Below are 18,478 nucleotides of genomic sequence, written 5' to 3' on the forward strand. Positions count from 1 at the left end.
TTATTCTTGAGAGAGAGACAGACGGAGACAGAGTGTGAGTGGAGGAGGGTCAAAGAGAGAGGGAGACACAGAATCTGAAGCAGGCTCCAGGCTCTGAGCTGTCAGCACAGAGCCTGATGCGGTGCTCGAAGTCACAAACTGTGAGATCATGACCTGAGCTAAAGTCAGACGCTTAACCGACTGAGCCACCCAGGTGCCCTAAATATTTGTATCTTTTAAAACAATTGTTTTATGATCCTATATTGGTTTGGTTGATTCTTTATAAAATCACTGTTTGAAGACACCAGATTAGAAGACATTTCCTGTTTTGAGTTATGGTCTGTGGTTATAAATGTCGTCTAAAGCAACTGACACCATTAATGTCTGGTTGCCTCCACCTTGATCATTTTCCCTTGTATCATACTCTTTTCACAATTGCTTGGTGGGCTGGTAATGTTGGAAAGGAAACACCAACATTGTTGGTTCTGACAAGCCACTTTTAAAAGTCTTTTCTTGCTATCTGTTCCAAACTGTGAATATTTGTAGCAGAGAATGAAGCGCTTCTGTGGGAGAGCAACACCATCAGTGCTGAATTGCAGTATGTACTTTTATTTGGAGGTGCCTTGATTTGACCTTATTATTTTTTTTTCAACTTTTTTTTTTTTTTTTAATTTTTTTTTTTTTTTTCAACGTTTATTTATTTTTGGGACAGAGAGAGACAGAGCATGAACGGGGGAGGGGCAGAGAGAGAGGGAGACACAGAATCGGAAACAGGCTCCAGGCTCCGAGCCATCAGCCCAGAGCCTGACGCGGGGCTCGAACTCACGGACCGCGAGATCGTGACCTGGCTGAAGTCAGACGCTTAACCGACTGCGCCACCCAGGCGCCCCGATTTGACCTTATTAAACAGGTGTGTTTGCCTGGGGAATTTATGAGAATAAGAAATCTGAAGGTTGTGGATACAAGTTTCTAAAGAGAAAAACTTGACTTATAGGCTCAAATAATCCAGAAGTTAATTTAATGAAAAACAGCTGGTAGTTTAATGCATTTTATAATTTTGACATGTCATTACATTTTATACTTTTTCAGTTGTTCTAAAAGTAGAACCTAGTAAATCATAGTTATTTATACTTAACAGACTTAGCTCACTAGGGAGAAGCTTGGTGACATGCATGGGAAAGTGAAACAAATATTTTTGTAGAATCCTATCACAATATAAGAAGGTGGTCTTACAACATTCCTTCTTTGGGTATAAATTGGTTTGCTCTGAATATTGATTCCTTGACGCTAAATGATAAAAAGTGCCTTGCTGCCTTTTTAACAAGATACCCAGTAATTCTCCATGCAGTGTTTGAGAAACACAGCATTGCAACTTTGGGAAACCTTCACTGTGAAAGTTACGTTAGAACTGGATCTTGTAGAAAGATCCAGTTTATCTAACAAATGAATGAGCAGAAGTGTTCTGGAACAGTAGAAAGTACTGAAACTTTTAACGGATTCCTTGACTACATAATCAGTCTAACCACCTTAACTTATGGTTAAAAGCTTTTCATAGTGTAACTGTTTGATGTTTTTTTGTTTCTTGTACTATGTTAATTTTGTCAGCCTACTGTATAATGTCCAGTGCTTTCCTGCTTGATCTCCCACATTCATACCTGCTGCCTATTGAAGTTCTAATCTCTTTCAAAATCTTAGGACAAAACCTGCTTATTCTAGAAATTTATCCTAAAATTATTCCTTCAGGAATTAACAAATTTTATCCTGTCATTTCTATATCACTTACTGTCATTGTTCTACTATTTGCCACATTACATTTTCATATGTACATTATCACATCAGAAGACTTTTGAATGAGAGGTAATGTTCCCCAAACTCTCTTGACTACAGTATATATATTTTCTAGGAACCTATTTATCCACATTCTCAGTACATGGACAGTTTTGCCATATCACCACAATTGTGTAAGACCAGAAAGAAATCCTCATGGAGTCTTTTTTCTGTTATGTATTTAGAACTGTTCTGTTGTATGTGTTTAGTCAACACCATGTCAAATAACTTTCAAAACTTATCACTGAAATTATAAATAAGTAAATATCCATACAGAGTTTTTCTATTTATTTATTTACTTATTTATTTAGAGCATGAACAGGGGAGAGGAGCAGAGGGAGAGAGAGAGAAGGAATCTTAACCAGGCTCCACACTTAGTGAAGAGCCTGATGCAGAACTCAATCTCATAATCCTGGGATCATTACCTGAGCCCAAATCAGGAGTCATACACTCAACCGACTAAGCCACTCAGTTGCCCCCATATAGATTTTTCTGTTTCTCAGGAGACTCCTTCAAGTTACAAAGGGAGTTTTTGACATGTATCTTTTTAAATTTATTTAAAAAATTTTTTTCGTTTTTTTTTAAATGTTTATTTTTGAGACAGAAACAGAGTGTGAGCGGGGGAGGGGTAGAGAGAGAGAGAGGGAGACAGAGAATCAGAAGCAGACTCCAGGCTCTAAGCTGTCAGCACAGAGCCTGATGTGGGGCTCGAACTCCCAAACCGTGAGATCATTACCTGAACCTAAGTCAGACGCTTAACCGACTGAGCCACCCAGGCAGTCCCTCCAACTCCCCCCACCAATTTTTTAAATGTTTATTCATTTTTGAAAGAGACACAGCATGGACAGGGGAGGGGCAGAGACACAGAATCCAAAGCAGGCTCCAGGCTCTAGGCTCTGAGCTGTCAGCACAGAGCCCAGAGTTAGAGGCCCAGCTCATGAACTGTGAGATCATGACTTGAGCTAAAGTTAGATGCGTAACCTACTGAGCTACCTAGGCGCCCCATTGACATGGTTGTATCTTGAGAATGAGGTTGTATTTTGTAGAGAATATAGATCACACCAACGGGCCATTTTTAAGGAATTGTGTTAGGAAAAATTCTGTTAGGTCAGGGATTAAGTGTACCTTAAAATAGAAGGGATGAGTTGAAGTGTTCTATGTGTAACTTATTCAGCACCAGCACCAGGAGGACAAGAAGTTGGGATGGTGATAACTAACCTGTACATGGACATAAGGAATTTTGTTATTTACATGTAATTCCAGGTTATATAGATCAATCTACCTGTTCTTGTGGCCTTCTTTTGTAGTCTTGGCAGATCAGACTTATCAGATCCGTTAAAAGCTTAACCTTCTGTACAACTAACATACCAGAGGTTGCTTGTTTCTTTTGTGTACATTTGGAACCCTCATCAAAGGAGTTCTGCCACAGAGCCCATAGTATAAGTCTGCTTACATTTTGGAAAGTCTGACTTTGAATCACCCTGAGGCACTCTTCAGGTTATGTGAAGGGACAAACCTTCCTATGATCTAGTGTTTGGCCAGGCTTATCTCCCTGCCAACTATTAGTGAGGAAGCTGATGGTTATTATGAAGGAGAAGTAGGTGAGGGCAGTAGGAAATTATTATTACTCTCTTTTCGCAATTTTCCCTTAACTGTCCCCCCAGTGATTTCATCAGGCCCCATGACAAGGTCTTTAAAATGAGTATGGATGAGTGGCCCGAGCCTGAGTCCTGGCCTCTCATGTTCCTCCTCAAATAGCATGAACTTCACCACCCACTCCGACTTCTCCTCCAACTATTGGTCCCAGGGCTCCATGCTGTCGCCCAACCACTTGGTCCTGCCAGTCAGCATTGTGGATGCCAGAGTCTATGCAGGCACCAGGGGCTCAGCCTCTCAGATCTCTGTGTTCTGCTCCACCAGCTAATAGGGTGGTGGGGGGCCCAGGCCTGGCCACCAGGATGGGTAGGGGTCTGGAAGGCATAGGGGGCATCCTCAGGAAGAAGGAGACCATGCAAGACCTGAGTGACCACCTGGCCTCCTGCCTGGAGGAGGTGAGGAGCCTCAAGGCTGATAATCAGTGATTGGAGTTCAAAATCTGGGAACACCTGGAGAGGAAGGGACCCCAAGTCAAAGACTGGGGGCAATACTTTTAAGAGCATTTTGCTGAGGGCTCAGATCTTTGCAAAATCTATGGACAGTGCCTGCATCATTCTGCATATTGACAGTGCCCATCTTGTTGCTGGCGACTTCAGAGTCCATATGAGATGGAGCTGGCCATGTGCCATTCTGTGGAGATGTTCTCCCTGAGCTCCACAGAATCATTGATGACACCAGTGTCACTTGACTGAAGCTGGAGGTAAGAGATCAAGGCTCTCAAGGAGCTGTTCCTCATGAAAAAGAAACCATGAGGAGGAAGTAAGGGGTCCAAAAAACCAAATTGTCAACTCTGGGTTGACCGTGGAGTCGGATGCCCCCAAATCTCAGGACCTCAGCAAGATCATGGCAGGCATCCAAGCCCTATGATGAGCTGGCTCAGAAGAACCAAGAGGAGCTGGACAAGTACTGGTTCCAGCAGATTGAGGAGAGCCCCACAGTGGCCACCTCATAGACCACTGAGATAGGAACAGCTGAGATGACCCTCCCAGATCTGAGTACTTGGAGATCAACCTGGACTTGATGAGAAACCTGAAGGCCAGCTTGGAGAATAGCCTGGGGGAGGTGGAGGCCCACTACATGATGCAGATGGAGCAACTCAGTGGGGTCCTGCTGCACCGGGAGTCAGAGCTGTCACAGACCTGGACAGAGGGGCAGCACCAGACCTAGGAGCATGAGGCCTTGCTGAGTATCAAGGTCAAGCTGGAGGCTGAGATCACCGCCTACCATCACCTGCTGGAAGACAGGGAGGATTTCAGTCTCGGTGACACCCTGGACAGCAGTAGCTACTTGCACATTGTCCAGAAGACCACCACACGCAGGATTATGGATGGCAGAGTGGTGTCTGAGACCAATGACACCGAAGTTCTGAGGTGTTGAGGCAGCAGAATAGAAGCAGGTTACCCTTTGGGGAGCAGGAGGCCAATTTAAAGAGGTGAAAAATGAATATGGGTGAGGTCGTCGCATAGGATAGGATATGGACTAGAAGAGTTCCAGAAACATCCAGTGATAAACTTTAGTAATTAGTGTTTACTGACCATTTTGTCCTGTGCATTGTGTTAGGTACTTTACAGGGATTATCCTATTTGACAATCTTACGAAGTAGGTACTTTAATTCCTACTATCGGGAAGAGTCAATTGAGGCTTAGAGAGGGGAAGCAACTGACTTGGAATGATAAAACTGGGAACTGTCACCCAGCTTGTGCCTTGAATAATGTCAGCCACCAATGCATGCAAGTAGTTAAAAAGTGGTTTTAAATGTGGAAGAATTATACTTTGCATTTATGATTTTAGCAAAAAGAAAATGTTATGTATTCTAGTTAATCTGTTAATGTAATTGAGGTTGATAGTCTTTGTGACCTGATAGACCTGAGTACTACCTTTAAAAAAAAAAAAAAAGGCAGCTTTATTGAGATGTAATTTACATACCGTACAATTCACCTATTTAAACTGTGCAATTCAACGATTTTTACTATGTAAACAGAGTTTTGCATCGATCACCATAGTCAATATTGGAACATTTTTGTTATCCCCAAAACAAACCTGTACCCATTAGCAGTCATGTCCCATTCTCCCGGATTCCCACACTGTGGCAGCCACTAGTCTACTTTTTGTCTCTATAGATTTGCCTGTCGTGGGAAATCTTGTATACAATTTTGTATACATTGAATGTGATATGCACAAGAGACCATGCAGTATGTGGTCTCTTGTGACTAACTTCTTTTACTTAAACAATGTTTCCAAGGTTCACCCATGTTGTAGCATGTATCAGTACTTCATTCTTTTTATTGCTAAATAATATTCCATTGTCTGGGTATATCACTTTGTACTTATCCATTCTGTATATTTTTCAAAAAAATGCTTTTTTTTTTTTTTTTAAGTTCGTGTTGGTCAGTTTTTTGTTGGGGGTGGAATTGGCCATCTCCCTTCTCCCAGAAAGTGCTCAGTCACCTAGAGCAGCCTTGCTGGGTGAATAAGGAAATTAGTACCTCTTTGATGTAGCTCAGTTTAGCCACATGATCTTGAAAATTTTGCCTCCTTTCGTTTTACTTAGGATGTAACACATAAAGGGAAGGATAAGTCATTATGTGAACAGATAGGGTTACTGGCCTTTTTTTTGCCCCCTAAGCCAAAGTCACTTTCAACATTATTTTGAGAATAATGATGAAGATAATGTCCTTTGATTTACTAAAGTAAAAAGAAAACCGGTCATGAATGATTTGTTAGAGTGTGAATTTAACAAAGTGATGTCCTTAAATAATGTTCATAAATCTGATATGCTGAATGTTAAAGATGTTAGAATATGGGCAAAGTTTTTGGGTTTTGTTTTGTTTTGTTTTTGATACAGTAACCAAAGTTCTCAGTATTAGGGTAGTTCTATCTTTTTGGAAAGAAGAATTATGTTGTAATGACTAGAAATACATTTGTGAGTTTACCTGTTTCATCTGTTCTTACCTATTGAGACATTGAGAAAAAGAGCACTGAGCATGTGAGGAGGGATTCGGGAATTGACCTGGAGTTGTAGGGATTGGAGTGTGAGGAAAGAATTTTCCTCTCCTGAAAGGTGATATTTTAGGTGACAATTTAAAGATTTGTTATATTTTTATGGTTTTGTTTGACTCTGCACTTCTCTCATTCCACTTTATTTTCTGGTATGTAAAAAACAAAGAGTATTTAGGAAAAACTGTGATTTACCTTTAGGAAAGCAACTACAGGGAAGCTCAAGTAACTGGCACTTCCTCTCCCCTCCCCTGCCCCTTCCTCTCCCCTCCCCTGCCCCAACGCGTGAGCACATTCAGAAATAATTTGGTATTGAAGATTTACCTGGGAAATGATTTATTGAAAAGTGACTCGTTTATGTGCATTAAGATCAGCTGCCTGCAACTTCAGTATAATATTGAATTCTGCAGATTGGTAATTCCTGTCAATTACGAATCTGTGACATGTAGCAGAGTATCAGCCTGGGAACCAGGAGCCACCACTTACTAGACATGTGACTTCAGACAAGTTTTTAAATTTCTCTGAGCTTTGATTTCCTTCACCAAAAATGAAAGAATTACCTCCCAAGGTTATGAGTATTCAGTGTTTATGTAAAGAAAGTATTTAACAAAAGCCTAGTGGTCAATAAATGTGGCAGTTGCTATTGTGAATGACCTGAATTAAATTAAAAAAAAGTGTTAAAAGTTTGTGTGTACCACTGCATACTCTGTTAATTGTTTGGGATAAATTAGGTAATGAAGTCAATTTTTATAATTTGAATATCATTTAGACAAATTCCTTCAGCTTTTTTTCCCCCCTTATTTTTTCTTTGCTGGCTTAGTTCTAGAATAAGCCAACAAATTTATCACTCAGGATTTGAAAAATCTGGCAGATTAATTCTGTGGGGGAGCACTGTCCTTTAACATTAAAGCATGTTAAGTTTCTTTGAATATAGTTTGACCGGGAGTTGTTCAGTTTTTTTGGAGTGACTCTAATTTCTTTTATTGCCTAGGATTGGCTAGTGTCACTTTTCCATTCTGGAAAAGGCTTTGTAGCTAAACTGTCTGTATTCAGGAATGTCTGCCTCATTTTATTCTATGATTCATACATATTTATATAAGATTCTTGTCAAAGTCCCATCTTTTAGAAGTAGGAATTGCCTCCTTAATTATGATTTTAAATTTTTTGAGTTATGTAGAATCTGCATGGTTAAAACCTCAATCTGATAGTGACCGCTAAGGTATTATCTAGTTGGCTTGTAACTAAACATTTAAACCTGGTTAAAATTTAGCATACTTCCCCAAATTTACGTTTCTCCCACCCCCCACATACCCTTAACCTACCAATGTATTGAACTTTTAAACTGAGCACTTTAATAGGAAAACCAAGTTTGTTTTCAGTGACCATTTTACTTTTCGAGATGCATGGCCAAGTAAGTTGTAATTTATCCTGGCTGAGAAAAGGAAAAATCTGGGCAAAGACTAAAGGCAGCCAATAGTCACAAAAGACCTAAACTGGGATTAGAGTTAGCCAAATCAACTCCATAGGGATTTACAGTGGAATTTTGAACATTATCTAATAGGGGAATTCTGGAGAAAAGACCATTTTACTTAGACCTCACTATTTTTTATGGTGCCGTGCAAGAGAGAAGCTAAGCTTCTTCAGAAACACTCATCTCTGCTGGGGCCAACAGAAATAAAACATACATACATATATATAAGCTTTAACTGAGATGAAACTTTTGTTAGACCATAATCTACTTATCGGATCCTGTACTCTTAGAGTCTATCCTAATGGTTAATCTTGTGGACTTGGGAGTTAGATTGTCTGGGTTCAGGTTTCAGTTCTGCCTCTTCCTAGCTGGTTGCCCGATGTCAATAAAACTGCATAGTGCTGTGGGGATTGACAGGGATAAGCCATATAAAGTACTTAACGTAGTAGCTGCTTCACCACCACCACCACGTTAGGAATACCACTTAATTTTAATTTTATGCTGTTATATTGATCATTTTATTGAACTCTCGAAGACAGATTGGAAGATAACTTTTTACATAGCACTGTAGTGAGTTTCTTTTTAATCAGATTAAGAAAGCACTTTCTTATGTTAATTTCCAGAGATTTGAATATTTTTTCTCTTATACCAAGCCACTGGCTACAGTATAATATCTGTATCATGATGTTTATAAAAAATCCACAATCTAGGGGCGCCTGGGTGGCGCAGTCGGTTAAGCGTCCGACTTCAGCCAGGTCACGATCTCACGGTCCGTGAGTTCGAGCCCCGCGGCAGGCTCTGGGCTGATGGCTCGGAGCCTGGAGCCTGTTTCCGATTCTGTGTTTCCCTCTCTCTGCCCCTCCCCCGTTCATGCTCTGTCTCTCTCTGTCCCAAAAATAAATAAAAAAATGTTGAAAAAAAAATTTAAAAAAAAATCCACAATCTATAAAAACCTAGGATATTGAAGAAAGAGAGCCATTGGGAAGTGAAGGGACTGACAGAAGCCTATATATTCAATTGTGTGCCCTGCTGCTGCTTTGCAAGTTGATTTCCATGCCAGAAATACACTGCCTGCTCTAGTCTTGAGTGAAGTGTAAAAATATTTCCTAACATTTTGTGGAGCACTTTATAGTTTACAGTGTCTATTTCATATACACTTTGATTCCCACAAATGATTCTGTGACAGAGTTAATATTTCTTTCCATTTCCTATTCTCTTACATTTATTACTGGATAGCTAGAATAACTATATTAGAATCTTACAATAGATTCCTAGGGCAGAGTTGCAAAGGCACTCAGGGCACTGTTCAAAATTACCTAGCCTATTTACTAAAGATATCTGGATCCCAGTTCTGATTTAATAACATTGTTTGAGAGTATTAGTGGGTAATTGGTCTTATTAGCTGTTTATTGACTCGCCAATTTTGACAGTACTTGGTTTCTTTATATTTCTGTTAAGACATAATGCAGAACAAATGTCCTTAAAGATGTGTGTGTGTGTATACAATGGAAACACAATGGAATATTACTCAACCATCAGAAAAAAAGAAATCTTGCCATTTGCAATGACATAGGTGGAACTAGAGTGTATGATGCTAAGTGAAATAAGTCAGTCTGAGAAAGACAAATACAATATGATTTCACGCATGTACAATTTAAGAAACAAAACAGATGAACATGTGGGAAGGCGGGGGGGGGGGGGACAGAAACAAACCATAAGAGACTCTTAATGATAGAGAACAAACTGAGGGTTGATGGAGACAGGTGGGTGGGGGATGGGCTGGATAGGTGATGGCGATTAAGGAGGGCACTTGTGATGAATCACTGAATTCTCCTGAAACCAATATGAAACTATATGTTAAGTAATTAGAATTTAAATAAAAATTTGAAAAAGAAAAAACAGAACTGTATGGGGATTTGATGTATCATTTGAGCTAGTGCATTGAAGTATTTCTAAGTTTTTAGAAAGGTAGTAATGAATATTTGGTGTTTTGTTTAAAATGAAAATGCACTAGAAACAATGAAAAAAAAGCCCTGAGGAAATTGCCAGGGAATAATTGCCACATGCATAAAACTGGTAGTCCCAAAGAGTTTCATGGGTAAATTATTTTAAACTTTAATGAATCATTCAAACAGTTTCAGTTCAGAGAGAGAAGTTTCCTAAGTCATTTTTACAAAGTCAACATAACACTGATACCAAAACCTGGGGGAATGTGTGCACATACACATTAGTAGGCTAATCCCAAAATGGATACATATTTTAATATAATAGCTAATATTTATTGTCTCTTACATTTGCCGGATCCTGTGGGCAATATGCATTTTTTCCTTTTTAATTGATCTTATTAAATTATATAATATTGGTTAAAAAAAACAGAATTCTTACAAGTTTATCCAAAGGTTACTCCTAAAAGATGGAATATTATCTCCATGTGAGGTTCCTTTATTCTGTGAGGCTTGATAATTAATCACACACTTTTCTTTACATACTTGAGGAGGTAGGGTCCACAGTGGTGTCTGAAAAGCCATCTGAGATTTTTATTTGTATTTTTTTAAGTTTATTTAAGTAATCTCTACACCCAACATAGGGTTCAAACTCACAGCCCTGAGATCAAGAGTCGCTTGTTTTTCCAACTGAGCCTCCAGCCAGGCACCTCACCATCTGAGATTTTTTTGAAATGAGACTCTTGAGCATCAGCTAAAACACTGTATCTATAATTTATAAAAGAAAGACAAGTGATTCTCCAGACTAGAAAGTCCAGATCAATAAACCTGTTTCTCTAGATTTTCTTTAAAAAATAACATTTTTGTTCTTCAACTTCCAAACAGTCTATTTTGAATGATCTACTTTTCAACTGGTTTTTGGTTGTGTCACACTTGGATGCAGTTGACTTAAAAATGTTTTACTTCTTGCTTTTTCTTCTAATTATTTTATTTTTAGTCATTCTGACTAGTGCAGGATATTTTCTCTAGAGGATGTGTCAACACAAAATGAACAAAATTTCTTTTAGAATTTCTAAAAGAAAGGAAGAAAGTATTATTCGAGCCCAAGTTAGGACAGCTGCCTGGGATACACAGTCTTCACAAAGCAGAGAGTGCTGTCACATATTTTCTTTCGATCCTCAGCATAATAACCCTGTATGGTGTGGCAACTATTGTTATCCTTATTTTATGAATAAGGAAACCCCCTGTAAAGAGAAATCTCCTAGAGGTTGAATGAGGAAATGAATGTTGCCCAGAAACACCACTGTAGAATGTGACAGTGCCTGCATTGGAATTGAGTCTTTTTGATTGAGAAAGCCCAAACTCTTAACCATAAGAGAGAAAAAGAACCCTGAAGGAAAAAGAGAATCTGGAAGAATATTAAGTAAAACCTCTTTTATAGCGATTATAAATAAGTAAAATTTTCACATTCTCCCAAATACATTTGCATACTAAAAATTTTAAACACTAGATTCATGTACTACACTCTAGTAAGGAAAACTATATTTATACCAATGTGTTGGGCAGTGTGTACTATAGGTACATAAATTTTTCTGCCTGTTTGCTAAAAGTCTTTTTCATTTTCTTTTAAAATAAAGACGGATAAGCTCGTGTAATGGAGAGCTTGAGTTAATCAACAGAAGTATTCTTATTTGCAGATAATGAAGCTGTTTTAATGACAGGGTTTTTAAAGTGTGCAGAGAATTTGGCTGTGAAGAAGCCTTCACAGGACTTTATGCTGAGCCTTGGAGATGTATTGCACAATTCTGGCTTGTTTTATGTAATAGATCAATTCCTAAAATCATTGAAAATGTATTGGTAACAGTGGTAGTTATTAGGGAGGGGAACTATATGGAAAAGGGACAATATTTTAAACTCTTGGAATACAAATGTGTTCATGTATTACTCTATTCCCCAAAATACATCTTTTTAAAAATCTATTGTTTTTTATTTTTATTTAAGTTTTTATTGTTAAGAGAGAAAGAGAGTACAAGCAGGGGAGTGGCAGAGAGAGAGAGACAGGGAAACACAGAATCTGAAGCAGGGTCCAGGCTCTGAGCCATCAGTGCAGAGCCTGATGCAGAGCTCAAACTCACTAACCGTAAAATCATGCGTGACGTGAGCTGAAGTCGGATAGCTAACTGACTGAGCTGCTCAGGCACCCCAAAAATCTATTAATTTTTTTTTAAATGCACCATGGGAACTTGTTTAAAGGATTTTTTTTTTTAATTTTTTTTTTCAACGTTTATTTATTTTGGGGACAGAGAGAGACAGAGCATGAACGGGGGAGGGGCAGAGAGAGAGGGACACACAGAATCGGAAACAGGCTCCAGGCTCCCAGCCATCAGCCCAGAGCCTGACGCGGGGCTCGAACTCACGGACCATGAGATCGTGACCTGGCTGAAGTCGGACGCTTAACCGACTGCGCCACCCAGGCGCCCCAAGGATTTTTAATTTAAATTCATTTTGTTCACCACTCACCCTAATTATATCTATCTAGATGTGCCATGTCTAGAGGTTTCCTTTAATTTTATGGTTTATAAAAGGGAATAAAATATCGCCATAGTGTTTGTTTGATCTGGTTCAAGTCTCCGCTCCCTGCCTTACCTCTGTCTCAAAGTAATGGTCAGAGAGAACTGGAGACATTTTTTTTTTTTTTTAATTTTTTTTTTTTCAACGTTTATTTATTTTTGGGACAGAGAGAGACAGAGCATGAACGGGGGAGGGCAGAGAGAGAGGGAGACACAGAATCGGAAACAGGCTCCAGGCTCTGAGCCATCAGCCCAGAGCCCGACGCGGGGCTCAAACTCACGGACCGCGAGATCGTGACCTGGCTGAAGTCGGACGCTTAGCCGACTGCGCCACCCAGGCGCCCCAGAACTGGAGACATTTTAAAGTTCTATTTCTTCTATCAGATTGACCTCTGCTTTTTAGACTTTTTATTGAAGTGTTACGTAAACAAAAAATATGCACAAATCGTTAAATGTATAGTTTGATAAATTGTCACAAAGTAAACATGTATGTTTCAGCTTTTGCTTTACCTTGACGTTTTTATGGTTGTTGCTGAGATGAGATGGTTGTGTTCACTACTTTTCTGGTTGCATTCATTACTTTCCTGAAAGGGCTATTCTTATTCAAATAAAACGAAAACAAAAAACCATGCCTGTTAATGTAAGATTATAGTAGGCCAAGTTTTCCCCCCAAGTTTTATTGAGATGTAATTTATATATAACATGTTTAAGTGTACAATGTGATGATTTGATATACGTATATAAGATAGCCAAGTTTTAAGAGTGTTTATTTCTATCTAAATCCAGTATTGAAGTACTTAATCATCCAGTTATTTTGTTGAACGGTTACTCTATGCCATGCAGTATAACAAATGATATATTTACATGTTCTTGAATTCTTACAACAACTCTAGAAGTTATTCTCATTTTTGATACACACGAAAAAAACTAGAGAGGCTGAAAATTTTGATGGAGTTCAAACACCCAGGGCATGGTACAGTTTGGCCTTAAATAGGATCATTCTAACTCTAGAGCTTGAGCACTTACTGTTGCATCCTGTTTTCACCAGGTGTGTTTCTAGTGCATTTGCTGCATGGCAAATATTGTCTGATTGTGTCCTGATAGACTGAGGTATTGGGTTTTTGTTTTTGTGTTTTGATTTTTTAAATCATAGGTGAAGGAAATACTTTCAAAGCTGTGGCTTCATAGGATGAGGCTTTGGGGCAGCATTCTGGTTTGAAGAGAAGGCACAGGAGTGTGTCTTAAAGATGTGTTTTCATGGCAAATGAACTGTGTTTGTGTGTTTATTGGAGTGGCCTCTGAGTGAGGAAGCTGTTGAAGATTACTGCTCGAGTGAGGCCCGTCCCACTCTTGGTTTTGGCTTGTTTTGAGGCAAAGTGATAGTAAAAACTACTTGAAAATGTGCTCATTTTGCCACGTATCTTAAAAACGAGTATGTACGTTGGGGAAGTTTTGAAAGACTGTTTTTAACTTGCTTTTCTTTCAGGAAAACATTTGATAGCTGTTTCATTTTAAGCTATTTCATAGAGGATCTGGGCAGGATGTTTCACAACAACCGCGTACCAGATTGAGCTCTGCTGTCAGGGAAGCTTGGCAAACAAGTTATTTGAAAGTTCTTTTGTCTTTTTGTATCCAAAGACTTGTTGAATTAGCTTTACTTCATATGGTTGGAATAATGGTCCATACTTTCTTAAATATCCTCCTAGGGCCTTGGGTTGTGGTATATTGAGGGAAAAGCAAGCCTGGTGAGAGTAACATTGCTGTTTACAGATTGGTCACTTCCCTCCTCTTTTCAACTTGATGGTATTGCCACATATGTCATCAGCCACAACAAATGGCAAGTCCATAGTGGACAGTGTTGAAATTTGGGGAACTCTCCTTCCTGCCAAAAGTTGGTTTGATTTTTATTATGGATGCTAAAAAAATTTGTTGAAGTTGCGCTTTCAACACATGTGTTTAATTTACCTGAAATTAATAGAAAGGAAAACTGGTATGTATTTTTCATTCCAGAGTTGTTAAGACACTCAATAAAGTCACACAACAGTTGAAAGCTTATCAGTGCAGTTTAGTTTGCTCATAGAAACTGAGGCTTTGAAAACTCTGATCTTTGACAGAGTGTAATAATCCCAAGAAGTCTTCCATCTCTCTTCCCACCCATCATTTTGTGATTTGTTTTGGTTCTGTTACAAAAACAAATGGGAAAACAGTCTGCAAGTGCCAAAACATGTCATAATAAAGTAATATAACTTTGTTGTTTTGGATTACTAGTATGTCAGACATTGGCGTAAATCAAGTTGACTCAGGTTAGGGGATGCAGTTTTGAATTTTGTAATTCTTTAGAGCAGTGTTCTAAACCCTGCATGCACATTAGAACCACACAAGGAAATTTAATAACATGCCCTGGTCGCATCCCCAGACGTTCTGATTTGTTTGCTCCCACGTAGGGTCAGGTATTGATATTTTTAGGTGTTTCCCAGTGAATATCAGTGTTGATATCCACTGGTAGAGTTGACTGAGGTTACCTGATTCAGTTAAAGGGACTGAAGAGTAGATGATTAATTATTTAAACAAAGAGAGGTTTTAGGGATACTTGGAGATTTGTTTTTTTTTTAAGTAGGCAGCCAAATGAAACATAATATTTTTGTTAGGACATCAACAAAGTGTTGACACCTTAATTTCTTAAAAGGAGGTAACAGAGCTTATTGCTGACTGTTAGGAATGTGGCCATTTTATGAAGAGTTCTGACCTTCCTGAGGTTCTTCTTTTTTTTTTTTTTTTTTTTTACATTTATTTATCTTTGAGAAACAGAGTGAGACAAAGCGTGAGCGGTGGAGGGGCAGAGAGAGAAGGAGACACAGAATCTGAAGCAGGCTCCAGGCTCTGAGCAAGCAGTCAGCACAGAGCCTGATGCGGGGCTGGAACCCACAAACTGTGAGATCATGACCTGAGCCGAAGTCGGAGGCTCAACCGACTGAGCCACCCAGGTGCCCCTGAGGTTCTTCTTTAAATAAATCTTGGGAAAGGGTCTGGTTGAAGTGATGTGGGAAAAACTGAAGTGCATAAGGTTTGGTGGTCTTCAGCACATAAGCTTGAAGAATAATGTCTAATCTCAATTTAGAATATATATAAGAATATATAATCTTAATTGCCATAAGCTAGAGAAGCTGTTTAGGGTAGAGGGAGCCAGCTGTCCTGTGATAAGACTTAAAGCTAAATTAAATTGGGTGCTGTTAGGTGTTGAATTGCTCTCTGTACCCCATCTCCCCAAATTCATGTGTTGAAATGCTAACTCCTGATATCTCAGAATGTGACCTTATTTGGGAACAGGGATGTTACAGATGTAATTAGTTAAGATGAAGTTACACTGGAGTAGAGTAGGCCCCTAATTCACTATGATCAGTGTCCTTACGAAAAGAGAGAATTTGGACACAGACACGTACAGGCGAGAACAGCATGTGAACATGAAGACAGTCATCTGTAAACCAAGGAGACAGGCCTGTACAGATCCATCCCTCACAGACCTCAGGAGGAATAAGTCTGCCAACACCTTGATTTCAGATTTCCAGCCTCCAGAGCTGTGAGACAACAGATTTCTGTCTGTGGTCCTATGGTACCACCAGGTCTGTGGTAATTCCACAGACCCTAGCAACCTAATACAAGTCCCAGTATTGTATTCATTTTTAAAATTTAAATCTAGGAAAATTCAACATTTGAAATTTTGCCACACCTTCATTTAAGAGGTTGGGAACCATTTCTCTATAAGGAATTTTCGAATGTGTAGTCATAAAATTTTTAGGTTCCTGGTAACTCAGACTTGAGTCAGTTGTTAGTCAAGCAGTGTAAAAGGCAGGAATTTATCATGAGCTCAGACCAGCAGCTAGTTTCTGGAGTGTGTATTACGTGGTAATCAAGGGGGAGATTCTCTCCAGTCACCTGAGAGGGAGTTCCTACGTGTATTTTGTGTATATAGATTCAGGCCTGTTACATGACATTTGGAGTTGGTCAGTTTGTTCTATATGACTTAATAGCACCCAGGGGAAATAAGAGAAGAACACTTTGAATATACATCTCCATTTCAGGGGACTAGAAAAGAATTGCCCATGCTTTTCAACTACCTTAGAGGAAGACAGCGTAGCTAAATTGGGAGGGATCCTGGGAAGTACCTGGCTGTGGCCCACGACAAAGTCCATAATAGACTCAGATTGGAGAGGCCCTGCAAAAGATGATATTGAAAGTCATACGTTAAACACAGCACAGCTCCTTAACTTTAGGATCCATGCCTTAACAAAACAAAACCTGGAAGTGCCCTTAGAATCAGCTAGTGCTCCTCTTTCATTTAAAGTGAGGAAAATTCAGGGGCGCCTGGGTGGCGCAGTCGGTTAAGCGTCCGACTTCAGCCAGGTCACGATCTCCTGGTCCGGGAGTTCGAGCCCCGCGTCAGGCTCTGGGCTGATGGCTCACAGCCTGGAGCCTGTTTCCGATTCTGTGTCCCTCTCTCTCTGCCCCTCCCCCGTTCATGCTCTGTCTCTCTCTGTCCCAAAAATAAATAAACGTTGAAAAAAAAATTTTTTTTTTAAAAATAAATAAAGTGAGGAAAATTTAAAGTCGGATGGAGAATGCCTGAGCTCTCATGGTTCATAGTCTTTCTTTTTCACATGTTGCTGCCTTCTAAATCACAGAACCATGTGTCCCTTTTCATTCTTAATTAAGCTTTTGCTTCAAAGGAAACTAATTTCCTTGCTTTACTGTTGCGCTTAACACTCACTACCCCAAATTTCAGAAGCCAAGTATTTTTTGAATAGGCAGTAAAACTTTGGTTTCATTTGGGTGAGGACTGCTCCTGTGAATTGCCTTGACATGTCTCTGTCTCTGACTTCGTGGGTGACCTTGGGTAAGTTTCTTAATCTGATTCTTCCTCTGCCAATGGATGGAGGTGATAAGCCCTGTTCTTACCTGGTACAGAAAGCTGCTGCAGCATAAAACGAAATCATGTGAAAATTAAATCATTCATGGGCTCAGCCTCATTAGAAGACTAGGAGCTTAACTTGAGCTCTTAAGAGAGAAGAGATGTTTCAATGAGCAAATGTTCATGCTAGGTTGAATGTGCAGCATTCACCTCTTAAAAAAGAGGAAGGGAAAGCCAAATGGCTATGCTTTGGCCATTTTATATACTTTCTCTCATGTGTCTGGGTTTTATGGTGCAATGTCTGAGTCTCCTACTTGGTGTTTTAAAACTTACGGAGAGCCAGTTACTTCTAACTTCCTCTTTTTTGAAATAGGAAGAAACATTTTGAAATAAAATGATCCAAATATGTTTTAGGGTTATTAGCCATAAATTTCAGAGCACAGTTAATATGGTTAGCACCTGTGATGTGTTAATTCATCAGGTTAGCACCTTAATTCACAGGTTAGCACCTGTGATGTTTATGATAGAAGTTAAATTCTTACGATAGAAGTAGCATTTAACCTCCATGGGCAGTGCTACAAACATGTTAATTTTAAAAGATTGAGGCTGGTAAGTTATAATGAAATCATAACTAATAATTTCAACACAGTAAATTTACTCAAGGAAAATTACAAAACACCTGACATTATTACATATTGGCAGGAACTTTTTCCTACATTTTTTAAAAATTAAAAAAATTTTTTTTTGAAATTTATTGTCAAATTCCATACAACACCCAGTGCTCATCCCAAAAGGTGCCCTCCTCAATACCCTTCACCCACCCTCCCCTCCCTCCTACCCATATTGACCCTCAGTTTCCTACATTTTAAAAGATAATACTTGGGGGCGCCTCAGTGACTCAGTTGGTTAAGCGTCCGACTTCAGCTCAGGTCATGATCTCGTGGTTTGTGAGTTCCAGCTCCACATTGGGCTCTGCACACAGAGTGCAGAGCCTGTCTGAGATTCTGTCTCTGCCCTTCCCCTGCTCATGCTTGTGTGCGCATGCTCTCTCAAAATAAATAAATAAACATTAAAAAACAGAAGAAGATAGTATTTTATGAGAATATGTTCAAGAAACAGGATATTTACA

General features: G+C 39.3%; 1 protein-coding gene and 1 pseudogene across 7 annotated transcripts in view; both read left to right on the forward strand.

Moving 5' to 3' along the window:
• Positions 1 to 18,478, forward strand: part of ELF1 (E74 like ETS transcription factor 1) — a 106,419-nt gene that overhangs the window by 54,512 nt on the left and 33,429 nt on the right. The window lies entirely within an intron of this gene.
• Positions 2,835 to 5,721, forward strand: LOC125171155 (keratin, type I cytoskeletal 18-like; annotated as a pseudogene).

The sequence above is a fragment of the Prionailurus viverrinus genome, chromosome A1 (assembly GCF_022837055.1).
Source record: "Prionailurus viverrinus isolate Anna chromosome A1, UM_Priviv_1.0, whole genome shotgun sequence".
In the NCBI taxonomy this organism is placed as follows: domain Eukaryota; kingdom Metazoa; phylum Chordata; class Mammalia; order Carnivora; family Felidae; genus Prionailurus; species Prionailurus viverrinus.